This window comes from Erpetoichthys calabaricus, chromosome 4 (genome assembly GCF_900747795.2).
Source record: "Erpetoichthys calabaricus chromosome 4, fErpCal1.3, whole genome shotgun sequence".
In the NCBI taxonomy this organism is placed as follows: Eukaryota; Metazoa; Chordata; class Cladistia; order Polypteriformes; family Polypteridae; genus Erpetoichthys; species Erpetoichthys calabaricus.
This window is the reverse complement of record NC_041397.2, coordinates 288,489,680-288,513,083: the sequence shown is the minus strand read 5'-3', so window position 1 is coordinate 288,513,083 and position 23,404 is coordinate 288,489,680. Positions and strand designations below refer to the sequence as shown.

Sequence of the window (23,404 nt, the reverse complement as noted above, 5' to 3'; positions counted from 1 at the left end):
AATAATAAAAAAAGAAAAGAATACAAATGTAATGTTTTCAATGGCCTAAGTTATTATTCATCAGATTGCTCTTAGATATCTATCTATCTATCTATCTATCTATCTATCTATCTATCTATCTATCTATCTATCTATCTATCTATCTATCTATCTATCTATCTATCTATCTATCTATCTATCTATCTATCTAAAACCATTTGCATAACAACTTTAATATTTACCAGTTAATCAAAACTGCTTAAATAAATTCAGAATCACAAACACAGCCCATCAGGTTTGATCTCACTCATGCACAGCCTTTTGAGGCCTATTCATAATCACCAAAAAAAAAATGTAACGGCTCAACTTTGGGATGTAAAGAAACCAACAGAACACTGAAAATCCACATAGACAGAGAGTGTTAACCACTGTGCACTCCACATGCCAACACACATTCTCAAAGCAGCTTAATCAAATTGAAGGCCTTGGAAAGGTTCAGGCATTGCAACCCTGGGCCCAAGACAGCAATCAAGAGCGTCACAAACATTTACAAAGGGCTCATATGGAATCTTCACTTCTTCTAATGTGCACACCTTTGGGAGTGTGGGAGGAGAACCAAACAAACATTGGGAAGAACAAGCAAAACACATATAAAGTGCTTGGGCAGTCAATCCTGAACAAAAGAGGACTGATCTATGAGGCAGCACCACTGTGCCACCATGTTGCATCATATTATATTATATTAGCTCTGCTACCCATCTAAGATGTGTAGATAAAACAGTGTCTTGCAAACAGTATTAATGTCTGCAGTCTATTGGAATGTATTTTGTAATGTATATAGTAATAAAATGCATTGTGTTTGTCATTCCAACCGATGACGCATCACAAATATTTTTAGTAATAAAAAGTATAATGCATATATCTCTGTTGTTTGTCATTTGGTATGGGAATCATAAAAGCACTGTTAATTTTTGTGATTCACCATATGTTGGAATGACTAATGCAATGCATTTTATTGCTACAAATGTACAGTATGTGATGCACTTGTCTTTTGGAATGACAGAAGCGTAGCAACCAGACAGACACACAGATACACAGACACTTATCCCTTTATTAAGGCGTGTTATATTATATTATACTATTTTAAACCCCAAGCTTTTATTGTTTAGATAGAACTTTACTTCCATATATCTGCACTTTTTTATACTAATTATGTTGATTTATTTGATTAGATTAGATAGAGCTTATTTTTATATATCTGCACCTTTTTATACTAACTATGTTGCTTTATGAAATTAGATTTGATACAACTTTATTTGTATATATCCTCACTTTTAATACTAATTATTTTGCTTTATTAGATAGGATAAAACTTTATTTATGTGTATCTGCAATTATTATACTAATTAAGTTGCTTTATTAGATTAGATTGAACTTTATTTTTATTTAACTGTACCTTTTTATACCAATTAGATAGATAGATAGATAGATAGATAGATAGATAGATAGATAGATAGATAGATAGATAGATAGATAGATAGATACTTTATTAATCCCAAGGGGATTAATTATGTTGCTATATTAGATAGATATAACTTTATTTGTATTTATCTTCACTTTTTATAGTATGTTGCATTATTAAATTAGATTAGTTTATAAAGAACTTTATTTGTATATATCTGCAGTTTTTATACTATTGATGTTGTTTAGATCAAATTAGATTAGATAGAACTTTATTTTTATATATCTTCACATTTTTTTTAGTATAGGAATCGTGAAAAAATTCAACCTCGAGATTTTGATGACTCTTGATGTTTTAGACCTTCTTGAGTCCAAAAATGCCATTTTTGAAATTATGTCTGTCTGTGGGTAAACACGATAACTCGAACACACTTTGCCCTCGGTCGACGAGATTTTGTACACCTGCTTTATATCAAAAATAAGGAATCCTATCAACTTTTGGGCCACTTCCAGAAACAAGAAGTGGTACTTTAACTGAATATTTTTGCAAATTTTCAATTAAAATATGGTTATAATTACAGATAGATGATTCAGATTTTGTATAGATATTTATGATGATAAAAAGCAAACATATGAAATTTGAGAAAAAATTACTCAACTGGAAGTAGTATTTTATTTAAACAATCATCCAAATATTTTCTATCATGGAAATATGAATGTATACACAATATTAAAAAACTGTATTCAATATAATGCATATTCTTTCAATAACTATTATTAATTTTATTTTAATTTAGACATTATCAGTTTAACAATAATATGTAAACATTCAACATGCCATGTAAATATAAAGAAGTAATGGGAGCAATAAGCTGCTACGTCCCCGTCGTGTTCCTGGTAATACGTTTAATTTTATGTTTTTTTTTTCATTTCCGCCATCATTATCATAATTAAATGTAGCTAAACGCAGTTTTACCTATAGCAATTTATTGCAACAAATATTATGTAATACTAACAGTTTTTCAATGTTTTTAGGTAACTATAACTCTTTTTACTTTGCATGCAATCTAGGTAATGCACATGTAATTATGAAAAAAGTCCACCACTGTTTTCGACCTCCCTAAGTGAGAAAATATCATTTTAATATAAAGTTTTATTATAAATAGAGATAAATGATTGTACTGTATATTGATATTATCAATTAGTTGTGATGAGAAACAAAGAATATGATATTGGAGAAATATTGCACAACTGGAAGTGATTCTGATGACCTTTTCCTCAATCTCAGTATACGAGAAAGTCGAGGGGAGCGCACTCTCGATTTTTTTATATACTATTGAGGTTGTTAGAGCTTCCCCAGTGATCACAGCAGTGAAAAGGCAGAGGCAGGCAGTTCACATTCTGGTTTTACCAATATGAGCATGCTTTCAGTGAAAGCAGATCTCGCTGTCCACCTTCATCTTCAGGATGTGTATCTGGTGATAAAAGGTATCACCTTCCGACACCAAATTACCATTTGAATTATTATTATTATTATTATTATTATCATTATCAAACAAACATTTAACATAAATAGCTATAATAAAAATGATAATGGTTAATAAAGAAAGCCACTGTTGGACCCTGATGTATAGGCTAACAGATGCAGAGGCTGCCATTATTTCCATGTTCTGTTTTTAACTTGGTGAATGTCAATTTTACTTCCATCTACTGTTTATTTTGACAAGACTTAAGAGATTTTGGTTGGAACAGGAGTGGTAAAGCAGTCAAGCGAATTAACAACCCTGAGCATCTAACCTGTGAATAATCAGATGGGAACAGGCAACTCTTTAAAAAATGTTTAAAGCAATGATGGATATGAGCAAGAAGTTCAACAGCGAGAAAAAAGAAAGATGAAAGGAAGAGGGGAAAGAAAATCAATGGAACTCCAGGGACAGAGTCAATCACCTCTTAAAGAAAAAACGTCAGCATCTCAGAGCTGGATAAGCAACTTTAAACACTTGCTGCTTTGCCTTTCCTTTGCACATATCAAGAGAGCCCCTAAGGCCGCCAGTCAGATACAATTTATCTTAGCCCTCTGTGTCAGAAGTGTGAGAATTACTGTGTGTATTCAACTATCTGCATTGTAATTACAACTTAAAATAAAGCAAAATATAGTCATTAATTCCAATTTTAACCTTCAAATTATTCCCATTGATTATTTTACTATAACTTCTTTAGATGCAGCTATGATTGCCTCACATTATTGATTTCTATTGCTCATACATTCTCTGCACACATTCTGCATATTCTCTCCATGCCTCTGTGGGTTTTCCTCTGGATAGTCTGGTGCTCTTCCCAAATCCCTAAAGGTGTCAATTTCAAATTGGCAATCGGGCTGTATGTACAAGTGGGCCTTCTGTGGTGCCCCATTCAAGGCCATTTCCAGTCTTGTATGCATTGCTGCCAGGACTGGCCCCAGTTCCCAGAACCCCTGTATTAAATGAGTTTCAAAATGCCATGTTATGGTTTCAAAGTGGCACAGTAGTCAGGGCTAGGGACATCTGGATGTTGAATGTTCTTCCCTTATCTCTGGGAGTTTTCGTTCAGGTGTTATAGATTTCCTCCTCACCCCAAAGAGAGGCAAGTTAGGCTGATTGTCCAGCTACATGCAAGTGAGAATATCTAAAGAAGTATGCTTCATGATGGACTGCCGCCATATTCAAAGTGTCTGATGATGTCTGGATTTGTTTCAGCTCCCCACTACCTTGAACCAGGTAAGCAGGCTCAGAAACTTGATAGGTGATATAAACTGTAAAGTGGCAGCATGGTTAGCTTTAAACACCTGTGTCCAAACACTGGGTCACTTGTTGTCAGTGCAGTGTGCAAGTCCTCCCTTTGAGTCCTCTGGTTTTCTCCCACATCCTAATGTCATGAGAGTATGAATGAGTGGGCAAGGGTTAATAGGATTTGAGATGGACTAGCATTTCTCCAGTGTTGACGCCTGCTTACCTGATCATTGATTCCCTAGATGTGGCATTTAGTGACATCCTTTGCAACAGGATTGTGGACTGGTAGGCCTCAAGACGGAGAGGACTAGCAGCATCACCTCAGCACAAGTACCCAACAGCGTAGTGTGATCAGCCTGCTATTCCTGTGAGGTCAAACTCAGCTCTGATCCCATCATTAAATTTGCTGATGATAACGACCACCTTGGGCCTGATCACCAACCATAATGAGACGTCGTGTTTTGTAAGGGAATCGCACCACGATCCACCCCAGGAAGCACATTTTGCACTGTGGTAACTGTTGGCTACTTAGCAGAGGAAGTGTTTGCTTCATTTTTTAAAGTGCTTTACCCATTGTCTGACACTACTAACCCACGTGAGGTTAAAGTCACTCATAAATGTTACATACTTGGGTGTCCTCCTTCAGCGGACATTCTAATAAACACTCGTTCATTTGGGCTATTCTCTCCTACTGAATTATATAGTGCTGTGAAAAAGTATTTGATTTTCCTTTTTAAGTATAATACAAAAGAAAACCTGAGTACACATCATAAACTGTTTTAAAGGATGATTTGATTTACTGAAGGAAAAAAAAATTCACCAACAACTATATCACCGATGTGAAAAAGCAACTGCCCTCTAAATTTAATACCTGGTTGAGCCACCTTTAGCAGCAACAACTGCAGTCAAATGCTCCAAGTAACAGGAGCTCAGTCCTTGACATTGCTGTGGAGACATTTTGGCCCATTCTTGTCCACAGAATTGCTTTCATTCAGCCACGCTGGAAGCATTTTGACTATGAACTGCTAGAACATCTCAATGGGGTTCAAGTCAGAACTTTGATCAAGTCACTCCAAAGCCTTTATTTATCCATCCATCCATTTTCAAACCCGCTGAATCTGAACACAGGGTCACGGGGTCTGCTGGAGCCAATCCCAGCCAACACAGGGCACAAGGCAGGAACCAATCCCGGGCTGGGTGCCAACCCACCGCAGGACACACACAAACACACCCACACACCAAGCACACACTAGGGCCAATTTAGAATCGCCAATCGACCTAACCTGCATGTCTTTGGACTGTGGGAAGAAACTGGAGCACCCGGAGGAAACCCATGCAGACACGGGGAGAACATGCAAACTCCACACAGGGAGGACCCGGGAAGCAAACCCAGGTCTCCTTACTGTGAGGCAGCAGCACTACCACTGCGCCACCGTGCCGCCCTGCCTTTATTTATTTACATTTTTTTTCAGCAATTCAGAGATGGACTTGCTCTTGTGCTTCAGATTGTTGTCCTGCAGCAGAAATCTGATTACTTTTGAGCTTCAAATCACAGACTAATGACCAGACATTCCCCTTCAGTACCTTCTGTCAGAGAGCTGAATTCATGCTTCCCTCAGTTATGGCAAGTCACCAAGGCTCCCACACCATCACACTACCACCTCCATGTTTGATTGTGGACATGATGTTCTTATTGCTGAAAGCTGTATGAGCTTTAAGGCAGATATAATTGGATCAATGTCATCTAAAAGGTTCCACTGTTGACTACAGTAAACTTGCCACGGAATATTATCCCAAAAGATTTGGGGAATCGAGGTGTTTTTAGCAGTGTTTGTTGCCTTACAGCTCTCCTATGGATATCATTTTTTCTCAGTGTCTTATTAATGGTGGAAAATCATGATTGCTGGCATTAACTGAGCTGGATGAGGCCTGCAATTCCTTAGATGTTCTTCTTTGAGTTTTCTATGCACTCAGAGTGTAATTTTGCTTGGATGGTCACTCCTGAGCAGATTTACCACTGTTTCAAGTTTTCGTCATTTAGAGATGATGGCTCACATGGTGATATTTCTGAAGTCTCAGAATTTTATAAATTTCTCTGTAGCCTTTTTCTGACTGATATAACTTTCTTTCTCATGCCTTCTGGATTTTTCTTTTGATTGAGGAATGGTGTACTGCTTGTTCAGACCTTTTAGCCAACTTCACATTGCTGCAAAGGTTCTCTTGAAGTGATGCTCAGATTCGATAAGGATGGTGTCAGTCCTGCTTGGGTGTCTCTAGTCTAACTTAACCCATTATCACTTAAAGTTGGTTCATTGGTTGATTGAGTGCCCAATTATTTATTCACGTGGGTGACATGGGTGTTGGTGAACTTTTGTCCTTCAATGGTTCAAGTGGCCATTTAAAAACTGTGCACTCAGGTTGTCTTTTGTATTATACTACCTTTGTTTGGAGATCAGAGACAATGAACTGATATGAATAACCAAAAATAGAGGAAATTAGGAAGGGGCATTGTAAGCATATGACTGATGCAGATGAAATAATTTATCATTCAGGTGTGAAAGATAGCTGGAATTACTACTTATGTTAACACATTTCAAGCTAATTCCAAAATGCTCACTACTTGAATAAGCACGTTTATTATGATCAAATAAAATGTAATGAATGTCCTATTGGGCAGATTTTATTTACCAAGTGGCAGAAAAAACGTGGTTTTCTTAAAAGAGTGAAATTAATAATAGTTTAATGTTTAAAGAAAAGTTCATTTGACATAGAGTCACCAGCTTGTTTCTAAAAACATTTAGGGACTTCTTTGGTCTTCTTTTATTGTTTAACTGCATCGTCTCTGTTTTTCATTTGCTGGGACAGAGTTGGCATGGCAAGTGGTCACCTTATATGTCACATGCCTTGCTACCGTGTGCATCATCGTAACCTGACAAACAAAATGGTGGTGCTTATGAAAAAAAACAAACAAATACACAAAATGAGAAGCAGTCATGTCACCAAAATACAAAAATGAAAAAAAAGTAAAAAATAGATAGATAGATAGATAGATAGATAGATAGATAGATAGATAGATAGATAGATAGATAGATAGATAGATAGATAGATAGATAGATAGATAGATAGATAGATAGATAGATAGATAGATAGATAGATACTTTATTAATCCCAAGGGGAAATTCACATACTCCAGCGGCAGCTTACTGACACAAAAAAACAATACTAAATTAAAGAGTAATAAAAATGGAGGTAAAAACAGACAATAACTTTGAATAATGTTAACGTTTACCCCCCCCCGCCCCCGGGTGGAATTGAAGAGTCACATAGTTTGGGGGAGGAACGATCTCCTCAATCTGTCAGTGGAGCAGGACAGTGAAAATGATATTAACAAATTCCTAACACTCAAAAATATATGTATGCCAAACAATATGGGGCACAAACATCATAGATGCTTTAATTAGTCATTATTTTTCAAAATTGACTTTTTTGTTTGAATCTTTTTTTGATTTCCATGTTTTTAGATCTCCTGCCTATTTAACTCTCTTTTTCAAGGTTCAGGTTAGCCTGTTTTTTTCACCAAGTACTTGACTTATTTTTACTGTTTGTTAGTATCAGCGTACTGACTTTTATCCCGTTTTGACGAGATCGCCACGTCCTCTTGCTGTCAAGTCTGATTTAGACGACTCCATTGATTAAGAATATCGCTGGCTGCTCTGGACCTTAAAGCAGTCGAGTCCTCACTGCTTCCCAACTGGCCTGCTTTCAAAAGGTGGTGAACTCTGACAGAAGTAGACAAGGTGACAGTCCATTCTGGGTAGGCTGAGTGACAATGTGACAACAGTAATTAAAAATTCTGAAGCACTTGACACAAATGATGTATAAAAGTTTGATAAGTCAGACAGACAAAATGGTAGATATTTGCACTGCTGACTTTAATCCTGTTAAAAATTTAACTGTCAGATGACTGCCTCTGGTGGTAAGCTTATCTAACACATTAAGGTCAATAGACTAATGTAAAATATTCAAAAAATGGGATCTTCATGTTTATAATCTGGCTTTATGGTGAACATAAAGAGGATTAATCTACGTATCCATTACAGCTGATATCGCTTTTTATTAATCTGTTAATTACACTCTTTGATGTAACAGCAGAATTAAATGACATGATTGTAGCCACATTATTCTTCATTAGGTGGCTTTGTACAAGATTATATAACAATACCCACAGGGAAGGGATTTATGATTTAAAAAGAAAACATCTGATATGTCCACCACTTGACTTTCACTACATAATTATTATAGCAGTAAAACTTTGCTGATCTGTACAAAAAAACATTATCTCACTAGAGCAAAATCAACTGGTTTGGTTTTGAATAAAATTGATAGGTTTCTAGCGCATGACAGTGCTAATAACTTGTTAATTTTCATTTGCATTGACTGATTTTTGTTTTTGAGTTACTCTGTACAAACCCTTAAAATCAACAAACACACTGTCAGCAGGCACTACTCAGGTAGTGGAAATATTATGTTGCCTAAAATATTTAAAAATTGCTCATAATATTTTCCATATGTATACTGTATATATACAACCTTTAATCTCTCTCTCTCTCTGTATATATTGTCGCAGATTGAGGTCGCTATCCTCTTGAACCCTCTGACTCGACTCCAGACACCAGGTAAAAGTCCAAATATTACTTTTATTTAGACAATAATGTGCACAAAGCACCCTCCACTCCACAATACTCATAAATCAATAAACACACAATAATCAATCCTCCACACTCCCAGACACTTTGCCACCCTTCCTCCCAGCTCAGCTCAGTGTCTGGGCTTTCCCATGAGTCCTTTATACACCCTGACCCGGAAGTGTTTCTCCCTTCTGTCCATGTGATCATAAACACTTCCGGGTCGGATAAAAAGCTCCTTTCTTCAACCCGGAAGCACGTCGTTTCCTCTTGTCACGTGATCATGACGCACCTCCGGGTTATAGGGCAAGTAAGAGTCCGGCAGTCTCCCCACAGCGACTCCTGGTGGTTCCCAAGGTATCCAGCAGGGCTGTGCATATAAACTACAAAGTTCATGAGGCCCTGCTGGAATTCGGGGAACGTCCACGCTGTTGGGAGAGCTCCACCTGGCAGCCTGGGGGTGAGGGCTGGAATATTTAGCCGGCCACACACCACAATATATATATATATATATATATATATATATATATATATATATATAAATATATACACACAAACATACAATCAGGTACATAAGTATTTGGCACTCAACGCCAGCACAATGTATTTGAAATAAAGCAATCATTATGTGATTGAAGTGTAGATTTTCAGCTTTAATTTAAGGGGTTTACCAAAAATATCATATGAGCCATTTAGGAGTGACAGCCATTTTTCATCATAGCAACCCCGCCAACCACTCAAAATTTTCCGGGGGATCAAAAGTATTAGGACATTTGACTGCAAGCTGGTGGGAGCAGTTCCCTAATTATTTCATTAATTATTAAGCAAGTCAGAGAGTTGATTCCAAGTGTGGAATTTGTATTTGGAAGCTGTCACCGTGAATTCTCAATATGAGGTCCAAAGAGTTGTCCATCGAAGTAAAATCAGGCAATCATTAGGCTGAGAAAACAAAAGAAACGCTTTACAGTGATAGCAGAAATGGTGGAAGTAGTCAAATCAACCATTTAATACGTTCTTAAAAAGAAGGAACACACTGGTGAACTCAGAAACTCCAGAAGGTCTGGAAAAACACAGAAGACAACTGTTCTAGGTGATTGCAGTATTCTACCCTTGGTGAAGAAGAACCCCTTCATAACATTTAGCCAAACCAAGAGGACTCTTCAGAGGTAGACCTATCATTGTCAAAGTCTACAATCAAGGGAAGACTTCATGAAAGTAAATACAGAGGATTTACTACAAGATGCAAACCGCTGGTAAGCCTCAAGTATAGCAAAGACAGATAAGACTTTGCAGAAAACATTTTCTTAAAATCCTGTCCTGTTCTGGAACAGTTTGCTTTGGACAAAGAAAACTAAGCTCAATACAGTCATATGAAAAAGTTTGGCAACCCATCTTCATTCTTTGGATTTTTGTTTATCATTGGCTGAGCTTTCAAAGTAGCAACTTCCTTTTAATATATGACATGCCTTATGGAAACAGTAGTATTTCAGCAGTGACACTAAGTTTATTGGATTAACAGAAAATATGTAATATGTATCATAACGAAATTAGACAGGTGCATAAATTTGGGAACCCCAACAGAGATATTACATCAATACTTAGTTGAGCCTCCTTTTGCAAATATATCAGCCTCTAGATGCCTCCTATAGCCTTGGATGAGTGTCTGGATGGAGGTATTTTTGACTATTGTTCCATACAAAATCTCTCCAGTTCAGTTACTGTAAATTTGATGGCTGCCGAGTATGGACAGCCTGCTTCAAATCATCCCGTAGATTTTCGATGATATTCAAGTCAGGGGACTGTGATGGTCATTCCAGAACATTGTACTTCTCCCTCTGCATAAATGCCTTTGTAGATTTTGAACTGTGTTTTGGGTCATTGTCTTGTTGGAATATCCAACCCCTGCGCAACTTCAACTTTGTGAATGATGTTTGAACATTATCCTAAAAAATTTGTTAATATTGGACTGAATTCATCTGACCCTCGACTTTAACAAGGGCCCCAGTCCCTGAACTAGTCACACAGCCCCACAGCATGATGGGACCTCCACCAAATTTGACAGTAGGTAGCAGGTGTTTTTCTTGGAATGCAGTGTCCTTCTTCCGCCATGCAAAGTGCTTTCTGTTATGGCCAAATAACTCAATTTTTGTCTCATCAGTTCAAAGCACTCGCCTGATCATCTGTTTTAAAGTCTTTTTAAATCGTTCAGTCAAACCATGTGTCTGTGGATGGTAAACAGTGGTACTCAATTTCTTAATAGCAAAGCTGTCACATAATTGTTTCATCACACGTGAAGTAAAAGGTGTGCCCTGATCAGTTAAAATTTCTCTAGGGATGCCAATACGAGTAAAAATCCCGCACAGAGCTTTGGCTACAGCAGAGGAGTTGGCCTTTTTCAAAGCAGCCACTTCTGGATATCGTGTTGCATAGTTAACCAACACCAGCAAATATCGGTACCGATTTTTAGTCTTAGGTAGAGGGCCTACAATATCTAATCCCACCCGTTGAAAGGGGACTTCCAAAATAGGCATTGGAGAAAGGGGAGCCCGAGGAGGTTTATAAGCAGATCGATCATCCGGGTGCTTCAGGATCCTGGAGGGGGCATGGGAGTTTGCCCAACCAATCCACATGTGCTTTGTGGATTTGGAGAAGGCATTCGACCATGTCCCTCGAAGCATCCTGTGGGGTCTGCTCCAAGATTACGGGGTACAAGGCTCATTGTTACGAGCCATTCAGTCCCTGTACAGGAGGAGCAGATGCTTGGTCCGCATTGCCGGTAATAAGTCAGACTCGTTTCCTGTTGAGGTTGGACTCCGCCAGGGCTGCCCTTTGTCACCGATTCTGTACATAGGTTACTGTATATGGACAGAATTTCTAGGTGCAGCCAAGGAGCGGAGGGGGTCTTGTTCGCTGATCTCAGAATCTCATCTCTGCTATTTGCGGATGACGTGGTTCTGTTGGCTTCATCGGACAGTGACCTCCAGCTCTCACTGGAGCGGTTCGCAGCCGAGTGCGAAGCAGCGGGGATGAGAGTCAGCACCTCTAAATCCGAGGCCATGGTTCTCTGCCGGAAAAGGATGGAATGGTCTCTCCGGGTTGGGAAAACATTACTGCCTCAAGTGGAGGAGTTCAAGTATCTCGGGGTCTTGTTCACAAGTGAGGGAAAAATGGAGCGGGACGTTGACGGACGGATCGGTGCGGCATCCACAGTAATGCAGGCTCTGCAATGGTCTGTCGTGGTGAAGAGAGGGCTGAGCCAAAAGGCAAGGCTGTCGATTTACCAGTTGATCTACGTTCCTACCCTCACCTATGGCCACGAGCTTTGGGTAGTAACCGAAAGAGCAAGATCGCGGATACAAGCGGCCAAAATGAGTTTTCTCAGCAGGGTGGTTGGACTTTCCCTTTGAGATAGGGTGAGGAGTTCAGTTATCCGGGAGAGACTAGGAGTAGAGTCGCTGCTCCTCCGCATTGAGAGGAGTCAGTTGAGGTGGTTCGAGCATCTGGTCAGAATGCCCCCTTGATGCCTCCCTAGGGGGGGTGTTCTAGGCATGTCCCACGGGGAGAAGGCTACGGGGCAGACCCAGGACACGCTGGAGGGATTATATCTCCCAGCTGGCCTAGGAACGCCTCGGGGTCCCCCCAGGGGAGCTGGAGGAGATGGCCGGGGAGAGGGAGGTCTGGGCTTCTCTGCTTAGGCTACTGCCCCCACGACCCGACTTCGAATAAGTGGTGGACAATGGATGGATGGATATATATATAGTTACCAGTGTGAGTCAGATGAGAACCTTCCAGGCTTATCAGAAGTATATCACCCCAGGATGAGAGAGGGTGCTGTCACTAACTGTGACGTCTCCACTTCTCTCCATAGCTCCAAGGAGAACAACCTCCCCCAAAACCATAAGGGCAACTAATTCTGACTGCTCTGGTCATGAACCCCACAAATCCAAATTCTCCACTGACCACAGGACAGAGCTCCATTCTATTCAAGAGACCAACTGAAAAAATTGCTCTACTTTGCCTACCAAGCTAAGTAATGGAGTTGAATTTTCTACTTTATTAATTTTGTAGTGTGCACTTTCTCTTAATGTTAATGTGCTGGGTGATTTTAACATTTATATGGATAATATTAATTGCCCACTTACAAAGGATTTTGTGTGTTACCTTGATAGTTTTGGTATACAACAATTTGTTAATTTCCCAGCTCACTCCAGGGTCCACACTCTTGATCTTGCATGCTGCTCTGGCATTGCACCAAGTGATTGTAATACTTCTGCTTTTTTCATATCTGCCATAAATTAGTTTCATTTAGTTTTAATCTGTCATTATTCAGACTTAAACAACAATGTTACATGTGTTACCATAACATTAAAAAATATAAATATCTCTGCTTTGACTACAGCAATTGATAACCTTAGCTGAAATGAAGATTTACTTACTCCAGATGAATTAATTTCTTACTATAATGATAGACTTCATAGCATTTACACATTTGCTCCTCTAAAAACATGGACTGTTTTCTTTACACACCCTGCTTCCTGGTCACCCCTGAGCTTCAGCGGTTTAAAGCGGATATCCACCTCTATAAAAAAAACTGGACTCAATATGCACATAGAAATGTATTGTGAACACATTTGTCTGTATAAAGATGCATTATCTGTGGCTAAAACTGCTTATTACTCTAAACTAATCATGTCTGATGGTAACAAAAGAGCCTTATTTTCCACCATTAACAGAATTCTTGCACTTCCTGATATATTTCCATCACATACAGTATGTGCTGCATTCTTGATCTTTCTTAAAACCAAAATTGCTAATATTCATCGACAGCTAGTGTCTTCAATACGTACACCATACAATTCTTATTTAAATATTTCAACTGAGCTTCCTGTTACTTATCTATCTACTTTTGAATTACCCACTGAAACTGAAATTTCTCCTATTACTCATAAATCTACATGTGCCACTTGTCCACTTGATCCCATGCCTACTTGACTGGTAAAACCCTGCTTACCTTCACTTTCTTCACTTATAACTGATATTATTCAGCCCTCTGTCAGATTTGGTTTTGTTCCTTTATCCCTTAAATCATAACAAACCTGGTGCTGACCTCAATAACTTCAATAATTATTGTTCTACATCAAATCTACCATTCATTTAAAAAATTCTTGAAAAAGTAGTTGCAGCACAGGTTAATTCTCATCTCACAGAAAAACATAGTAGGGAAACAGCCTCGGTAAAGGTCACTAATAACCTATCAATGGCTGCAGAAGCTGGGCTTTTAACAATACTTGTCCTTCTCAATCTTTGTGCAGCCCTTGATACTGTATCACATAGTATTTTGTTGAGTCAGTTAGCTACCATTGGCATTACTGATACTACCCCCCCCCCCCCCCACCCCCTTATTTCGTTTACTTCATACCTGTCTAATCATACTCAGTTTGTTCAACTAAAAAACTCAATCAAAATCCCACCCAGGGATCGGTGGTTGGCCCCTTACTGTTTTTAATATATCTACTCCCTTCAGCTGGTATTTTAAAAAAAAATTGGAGCAATTTCATTGCTATGCAGATGATACACAGCTCTATATATCTACAAAGCCCAACTCTGTTCTTCCTCCTTCCTGCCTCAATGACTGTCTACTTGAAATAAAATCTTAGTTTTCCTCTCATTTCCACCAACTCAATAGCCATAAAACAGAGGTTCTCCTCATTGGCTCCAAGTCTACCTTACCAAAATCTAATTGTTTCTCATTTAAAATTAATGGTACCTCAGTTTCTCCCTCTCCTCAGGCTAAGAGTTTGGGGGTTATCTTTGATAGTACTATGTCTTTTGAATCCCATATCAATAATGTTATACAGTCACCTTTTTTCATCTCTGTAGCATTGCACACATGTGACCCTCCTTCACAATAAATAGCACTGCTATCTTTACTTATGCATTGGTCACTTCTCACATTGATTATTGTACTTCTCTTCTCTTTGGTCTCCCGCACAAGTTTCCATACAACACATTACTCCATCTGTTAAGCAGCTTTATTGGCTTTCTATAAAATTCTGCATTGATCCTAAAATTTTTTTACTTACTTTCAAAGCACTCCATAACCTTTCTCCATTGTACCTCATATATGTCTAAACCTCCAACCACACTCTTAGGTCCTCCACATCTGGTCTCGTCATCACCCACCACACCTAATCACCATGGGTTCCAGGGAATTTAGCCGTACTGCTCCTCATCTCTGGAACTCTCTACCACAACACATTCAAGGCACATATTCCCTATCTATTTCCAAATTCTGTCTTAGATGGGGTTACACTATATGAGCCTAGGCTGTATTCTTATTTGCTTTATTTATTTTTAGTTCCACAAATATACAGTATGTATATATTGTATGTATGTTTACATGCATGTTTGTTCATTTTTGGTTTTATGATTTTATTGTTTGTACGTATCCTAGGGTGTTTAGAAAAGTACCTTGAAATGAAATATATCATTATTATTATTATTATTTCATTTTTAACAATTCTATTCATGTTATGCCATCATGCACTGTTTAGTTTATAGCATAGAGAACTAAACGGGATGATCAGGCCAGCATCCCAACACTTCCTTTTTTTGCACTGTGTTATTCCTCCACTCAACAACAATATATAAGTATAATATATAATATTTATATATTTTATATAATTTTGTATAATATATATATTTGTAGCAAGAGATCCATAAAGGGAGAAAATGAGTCACGTATTTCAAAATAGTTTTTTATTCCTAAACGTTCATCAATCTACCAGGTGTCATCATCAGAGGAAAATGATTAGACATACAGGAATCAAAGGCAATATATAGCAGGTGAAGTGTAGGGGTGGGGGGGTGGTTGTGTTGGGGTGGAATAATAAAAATATAGGGTTTGGAAGGTGCTGGTCATAAAGACGTTTTTATTATCTGACCGTTCTTCTAATTAACCCTGCAGATGCTGGGTTCAAGTCCAAGCGTTTGTTAATGGTGTTTTCATTAGAGAGGTGTGATGATGAATGTTGTTAGTGCAAATGACAGACAAGTTGGATGTGTGATGGATGAGAAAGAAGATTTCTCGAGTTGGATGAAGTGTTGGAGGGTGTACCCATGGGAGAGAGAGTGGTGATTGGACCAGATTTCAATGGACATGTTGGTGAAGGGAAAAGACTTGAATAGGTGATGTGTAGGTATGATATCTAAGAAAGGAATGCAGATGGCAGTGGATTTTGCTAGAAGGATGGGCACGGCTGTGTTGGTTGCGTATTTTAAGAAGAGGAAGGAACATAGTGTGACATACAAGAGTGGAGGAAGATGCACACAGGCAGTATATATCCTATGCAAGAGGGTCAGTCTAAAGGAGATTATAGACTACAAAGTGGTGGCAGGGGAAAGCATAGTTAGGCAGCACAGGATGGTGGTCTGAAGGATGATGTTGGAGATCAAGAAGAGGAGGAGACTGAGGGTAGAGCCAAGGATCAAATGGAGGAAGATGAAAAAGGAAGACTGCAAGGTTGGGTTCAGGGAGGAGGTAAAACAGGCACTGAGTGGCAGTGAAGAGATACTGCACAGCTGGGAAACTACAGCAGAAGTGGTAAGGAAGACAGCAAGAAGGGTGCTTGGCGTGACATCTGGAGAGCAGAAGGAGGAAAAGGACACCTGGTGGTGGAATGGGAAAGTACAGGATAGTACACAGAGAAAGAAGTTGGCAGAAAAGAAGTGGGATAGTCAGAGAGATGCAGAAAGTAGACAAGAGTACAAGGAAATAAGGCGCAAGGTACAGAGAGAGGTGCTGAAGGCTAAAGAAAAGGCGTATGATGAATTGTATGAGAGGTTGGACATTTAGAAGGGAGAAAAGGACCTGTACCGATTGGCTAGACAGAGGGACCGAGCTGGGAAAGATGTGCAGCAGGTTAGGGCGATAAAGGATAAAGATGGAAACATACTCACAAGCGAGGAGAGTGTGTTGAGAAGAGGGAAAGAGTACTTCATGAGGCTGATGAATGAAGAGAACGAGAGAGAGAAGAGGTTAGATGATGTGGAGATAGTGAATCAGGAAGTGCAACGGATTAGCAAGGAGGAAGTAAGGATAGCTATGAAGAGGATGAAGAATGGAAAGCCGTTGGTCCAGATGACATACCTTTGGAAACATAGAGGTGTTTGGGAGAGATGGCAGTGGAGTTTTCAACCAGATTTTTAATGCAATCTTGGAAATTGAGAGGATGTCTGAGGAGTGGAGAAGAAGTGTACTGGTACCGATTTTTAAGAATAAGGGGGATGTGCAGAGCTGTAGTAACTACAGAGGGATAAAACTGATGAGTCACAGCATGAATTTATGGGAAAGAGTAGTGGAAGCTAGCTTAAGAAGTGAGGTTATGATTAGTGAGCAGCAGTTTCATGCCAGGAAATAGTACTATAGATGCAATGTTTGCTTTGAGGATGTTGATGGAGAAGTATAGAGAAGGCCAGAAGGAGTTGCATTGCATTTTTGTGGACCTGGAGAAAGCATATGACAGGGTGCCTCAAGAGGAGCTGTGGTATTGTATGAGGAAGTCGGGAGTGGCAGAGAAGTACATAAGAGTTGTACAGGATATGTATGAGGGAAGTGTGACAGTGGTGAGGTCTGTGGTAGGAGTGACGGATGCATTCAAGTTGGAGGTAGGATTACATCAGGGATCAGCTCTGAGACCTTTCTTATTTGCAATGGTGATGGACAGGTTGACAGACGAGATTAGACAGGAGTCCCCGTGGACTATGATGTTTGCTGATGACATTGTGATCTGTAGCCATAGTAGGGTGCAGGCTGAGGAGACCCTGGAGAGGTGAAGATCTATTTTAGAGAGGAGAGCAATGAAGGTCAGTAGGACCACCAAGACAGAATACATATGTGTAAATGAGAGGGAGGTCAGTGGAATGGTGAGGATGCAGGGAGTAGAGTTGGCGAAGGTGGATGAGTTTAAATACTTGGGATCAACAGTACAGAGTAATGGGGATTGTGGAAGAGAGGTGAAAAAGAGAGTGCAGGCAGGGTGGAATGGGTGGAGAAGAGTGTCAGGAGTGATATTTTGACAGACGGGTTTCAACAAGAGTTAGAGGGAAGGTCTACAGCAGGGGTCCCCAACCCTCGGTCCGCGGCCATGTAAATTAAAATTCTTTCTTCGAACTTTCCTTGTACTGTTTTTTTTTTTTTATGTTTTTGTTTTCTGTGGTTTTCAGTGATACCTTTTTCTTATTGCTTGTCAACATTTGAAAAACGTCCATTGGAATTTAACTCATTGTCACCCTTCTATAGGAACGGCAGACACGAAAAAACGATAACAGTGTTAATGTTTGTGATGTGCAATCTGTTGGAATGACAAATGCAATGCATACAGTATGTCTTTGTTATATGCAAAAAAGAAGAAAAATCACGGGTTGCAAACGTATGCGAACTGCTTAATAACTTCATATTAATAGAAATGTAATGTAAATTGTGTATAAAACTGCCCTACAAACCTGCCCCGAATCCTCAACCCCCACCCAAAAACAACCCAATACCCCATCCGGTCCCTGGAAAAATTTGCTTCTAATAAAGTGGTCCTTGCTGTCAAAAAGGTTGGGGACCACTGGTCTACAGGACAGTAGTGAGACCAGCTTTGTTATTGGATTGGAGACATTGGCACTGACCAGAAAGCAGGAGACAGAGCTGGAGGTGGCAGAGTTAAAGATGCTAAGATTTGCATTGGGTGTGATGAGGTTGGACAGGATTAGAAATGAGGACATTAGAGGGTCAGCTCAAGTTGGACGATTGGGAGACAAAGTGAGAGAGGCGAGATTGCGTTGGTTTGGACATATGCAGAGGAGAGATAAGGCAGAGCTACCAGGTAAGTGGAAAAGAGGAAGGCCTAAGAGAAGGTTTATGGATGTGGTGAGAGAGGACATGCAGGTGATGAGTGTGACAAAGCAAGATGCAGAGGACAGAAAGATATGGAAACAGATGATTCGCTGTGGCAACCCCTAACAGGAGCAGCTGAAAGAAAATGAACATTTTGACTTATATTTAGTACATAATATCAGCATTTCAAATATTTAATTAATTTTATGGGCCAGCTAAATGTGCAGTCTGTAAATGTCATTGCTCTTTATAATAAATTAAAGTAAAACACAATTCAGTGTTACATAGTCACTGTCTGGCTATGGCAAAAAATAAATAAATATTTACAATAAATTGTAGTCAGAAGATGCAACTGATGAAAAACACAAAAAGTAATGCTTGAGTGAATGATGTAAACTAAAGAAAATTGTTCAATTATAAATAATAATAATAATAGCAATTCTTCTATCCCTTTTCTAAATCTGCTTTATCCTGAGCTGGGATGCAGAGAACAACAGCAGCAACAATATTTATCTATATAGCACATTTTCATACAAATAATGTAGCTCAAAGTGCTTTACATGATGAAGAAAGAGAAAAAAGACAAAATAAATATGAATTAAAATAAGGGAACATTAACATAGAATAAAAGTAATGTCTGATGGCCGGGGAGGACAAAAAACACAAAAAAAACACTCCAGACGGCTGGAGAAAAAAAAATCTGCAGGGGTTCCAGGCCACGAGACCACCCAGCTTTATCCCAGCAAAGAATAGTGCACAAGTACAGACAGACATAAATACTCAGAATTTCTATCATTCCCACTGATTACTCGCTTCAGTTCAAAAGAATACAGTTTCGTAGTTTGCTGTAATTAGGAAAAGTAGGAATTGATCTATGACAGAAATGTTTTACCTCTGGGCAACCATATGTAGAATGTTAAAGAGTGGTGGGCTCCAGTGAACAGCAGTCATAATATTAGCCCTGGTTATAATAAAAAAATCAAAAAACAAATATTGTATAAAAAAGACACTTAGTTGGTCACATAGTATTTCTGATACATCAGATTACCTGATGGCACTATAACTGAGGCCCACTGTCTTAGAAAATTTCCCAGGCAAATCTGAGTAACACAGCTAATGTGTGTGTATATACATACAATATATACACATACATATAGTAATTCAAATCAAGGGTGTAGAGCCACAGGCCCCCTTTGTAAGTGAAAATCTTTAACCCTTAAGTTTGCCGCAACGTCACAAAACCCGCAAAATAATTTCCATTAAATTATTGATGACAAAACACCAAATACGTGTATCTGTGAATCGTAAAAAAGTGATTGGTGAACAACTGACAGGATTAGTTGATGACAATTTTACCCCGGGCCACCTGAGGGAGCTAAGCGGTAACAGTATTTCTTCTTCTTTCCCCTCTGTGGAAAGAAAAACTGACGTGCCACCATCTATGATGTCACTTCCTCCCAGGAAACATCACAACCAGAGACACCGCCATCTTGAGGCAGACTCGGTCATCACAATGGGACTTGTCTCAGTTTAAGCGCCTACCACACAATTTCTTTTTTGCTCCTTTAGTGCCCTTTCAATATGTGGGGCTTGCCTACAGGTGTCCCAGACCCTTTATGTATTGCAACAAGAACTCAGGAATACAGTTGGAAACTTGATATGGAAACTTGTCAAATGCAGAAGCTGATTGGTTATTTGATTATTTTCTGTTCTGGCAAGACGAATGCATGGTCTTGAATCAAAATGCAATACAAACAAAGCAACTGCTAAGCAAAATGCAATATGTCTGTCTTGCTATTAGTTATGACACATAATCTGTGGACAAGAACTAAAATGTGACACACTTTTGTATTGCCTTTCAGACTGACAAAAATTGGATGGTGTAGTAAAAAACAATCAATTATATGGGTTGATTTGTTTTAACTATAACACGATAAAAATGTGACAAATTCAAATGCACCACGTGAATTCTGTATGTATTGCATTGTCATGTAGTTAACACGTTGGATTGCATTTAAATTAGGTGCGAAAAATCTTCAATAGTGACCAGGCTGAGCTTTGGAGCTGTGAACCAACAGCACTAACAACTGCATTATGAACCCACCCAGATATACTTATAAAGTGTGTGTGTGTGTGTGTGTGTTTTTTTTTTGGTTAATCCTAGTATCATAAGTAGTTAAATTTCTCCACACAATTTAATTGAAAATTGCCTGAAAGCTAATGAGTGCTTTCCAAAATCAAGGCAGCCAATTAGTTTTGAATTTAATTTAGCTTTGCAAATTTGAAGCCACTGTTGCAAATCATGATCAGCCGTTTCCTACTTACTTCTTGTAAGGAATCAAATGAATAAATTACTTGAAAGATTAAATTGTGTGTGCTAGTAGGTCAACCCAGTTCTGTGCAAGTCTATAAATGGAAGGCAGTTTAATAAGCTCGGTTATGTCCAGCATTTTTTAACCTGATTTTTCCAGCATAGGGTGACATAAAGTCCATAGAAATAGTGTCAGGCAAAACATATGAACTGACTGGAGAGAACACCAGTTTATAATAAAACACGATAGTCACACAGACACAGACACATACATACACCCTGAGATGCAGTCAAGATGACGGTGGGAAAAAATCAGTGTTGGATGCCATGAATACACTGAAAATTCTAACTAGGCCCCTAAAGTTTTTCAGTAACAACCACAATCAATGATCAAAACATGATATTTCACATTAAATATTATTTTATATCATATTAGTTGTACAGGGTCCAAGTCAAAGTTTTATGCGCAAAATCTGTAATTTATTTTTGCAGGCAGGCAGGCAGGCAGGCAGGCAGGCAGATAGATAGATAGATAGATAGATAGATAGATAGATAGATAGATAGATAGATAGATAGATAGATAGATAGATAGATAGATAGATAGATAGATAGATAGATAGATAGATAGATAGATAGATAGATTTCAATTGACTAAAATGCAATACATTAGCGTAGTAAGTGAGACAGTTGTTGAGACTGCCGCCTCACAGATCAAGCCCTCCTGCCCATTGCATGCCTCTTTACAGTTTGCATCCTTCCTCCCTCTGCTTTGGGTTTCCTTCAGGTTGGATACTCTATAGCAGACAGAATGGCAACTGTCATGTGAATTGGAGAGGCACAGCTCTAGCAAGGCAAGGAAGAGACCAGAAAACCTTCTTATTTGACACAGTAACATGCCAAAACATAACGTTCACAAACCAACATAACTCACACGCAAAGCAGGAGCCAGTCCTCGATGGTGTTCTGACAGTTGAAAACTAAGCAGACTTCAAACAGCAAATGGACCAAAAAATGAACTGCAAGTCTTAATAGACAGAAAAGAGTCAAACCCAGGAGATCTAAATACTATACTAAAGGGAAATGCTAATGCTTCCAGAATCAAAGACACAATTTACTAACACACTAACGAGTATCCATAAATGTCAGATAATGGCCATCCTTTCATACCATCTTGTTCATGACACCATCGCTGTGCACATTCTGAAGGCACATCCCTAACAACAGGCCATTGCGTTTTGACAATGGTTCCACAAATTGTCAGTGTTAACCAGAAAAAAAAATAAATAAAAAGAAAATAATAATCAACATTGATTAAAAACAATAATCATCATCATACAGACCAAAAACTACCTTGATAAATAAGCTGGGAGTAAAATTTCCCTACACAGGAATAATTTTTTAGCCTTCATAAATCATAACAGATGGGTTGCCACAATAGTTATTACTTATATGACTGCTTGTTACAGCTATTTATGATGCTGTCAATGATGAAAGACACTTCATAATTTAAAGGTTGGCTGACTAGTTCTATATCCAATAGCTTTTATATTGAACATGTTTTAATGTTAATTACTTTCTAATTCAATCATGATACATATTAAGTTATATATTGATTATGCAACACAAAGATAAGTTTATTCTTTTGTCAAGTCCTAGACAGGAATGACTAATGGCACTATATAAAATCAGAAAGATTGACTAGCTGGTCATATGAGCAGCTTTTAACGGACGGTAGACCTAATAACTTTTTCCAAACCTTGTGATTCCACTCTCCATGCTAGATGTTAAATGCAGAAGTAGGTCGCTGTCTTGACCGTTCCCAATCTTAGTAAAGTGATGTTAAAATGGGAGCAGAGCCGTGGCATGACTGCATAATTTATCAGCCTATCTTCTAAATTGGCTTTTCTTATCCTCCTTGACTTAAGGACATTGAAAGTGATTGCAGGCTGGCGAGGCCAAATGCCTTTCCTTCATCTAAAGGCTTTCTGTTCATATGATCTTGAATCTGAAAGAACATCACAGCTCCAGAGGAATATTATGAGATCCTTCAAAAAATAACTTGGTCTTTTCACCCTGCCAAGCTGACTCGTCTTCAGAAGCCTGCATTCTGCTAATGTCTCCATCCTTCATGTTATAGTAAGAAAACGCCACGCTGCCATAAACGGATAGCTTGGCTCGTTGCGGCAGCCTCTGCTTATCTCTGCTGAATGGCTGCTATCCTGATGTCACCTCATAATCACACCAAACATCTGTGCAGAAAATATATGCACTGATGTAGAATTTTAAAAATGCTGAGGAACCATAAAAATATTTGCTT

General features: G+C 38.7%; 1 protein-coding gene across 1 annotated transcript in view; it reads right to left on the bottom strand.

Moving 5' to 3' along the window:
• Window positions 1-23,404, bottom strand: part of dhrsx (dehydrogenase/reductase (SDR family) X-linked) — a 443,758-nt gene that overhangs the window by 221,224 nt on the left and 199,130 nt on the right. The window lies entirely within an intron of this gene.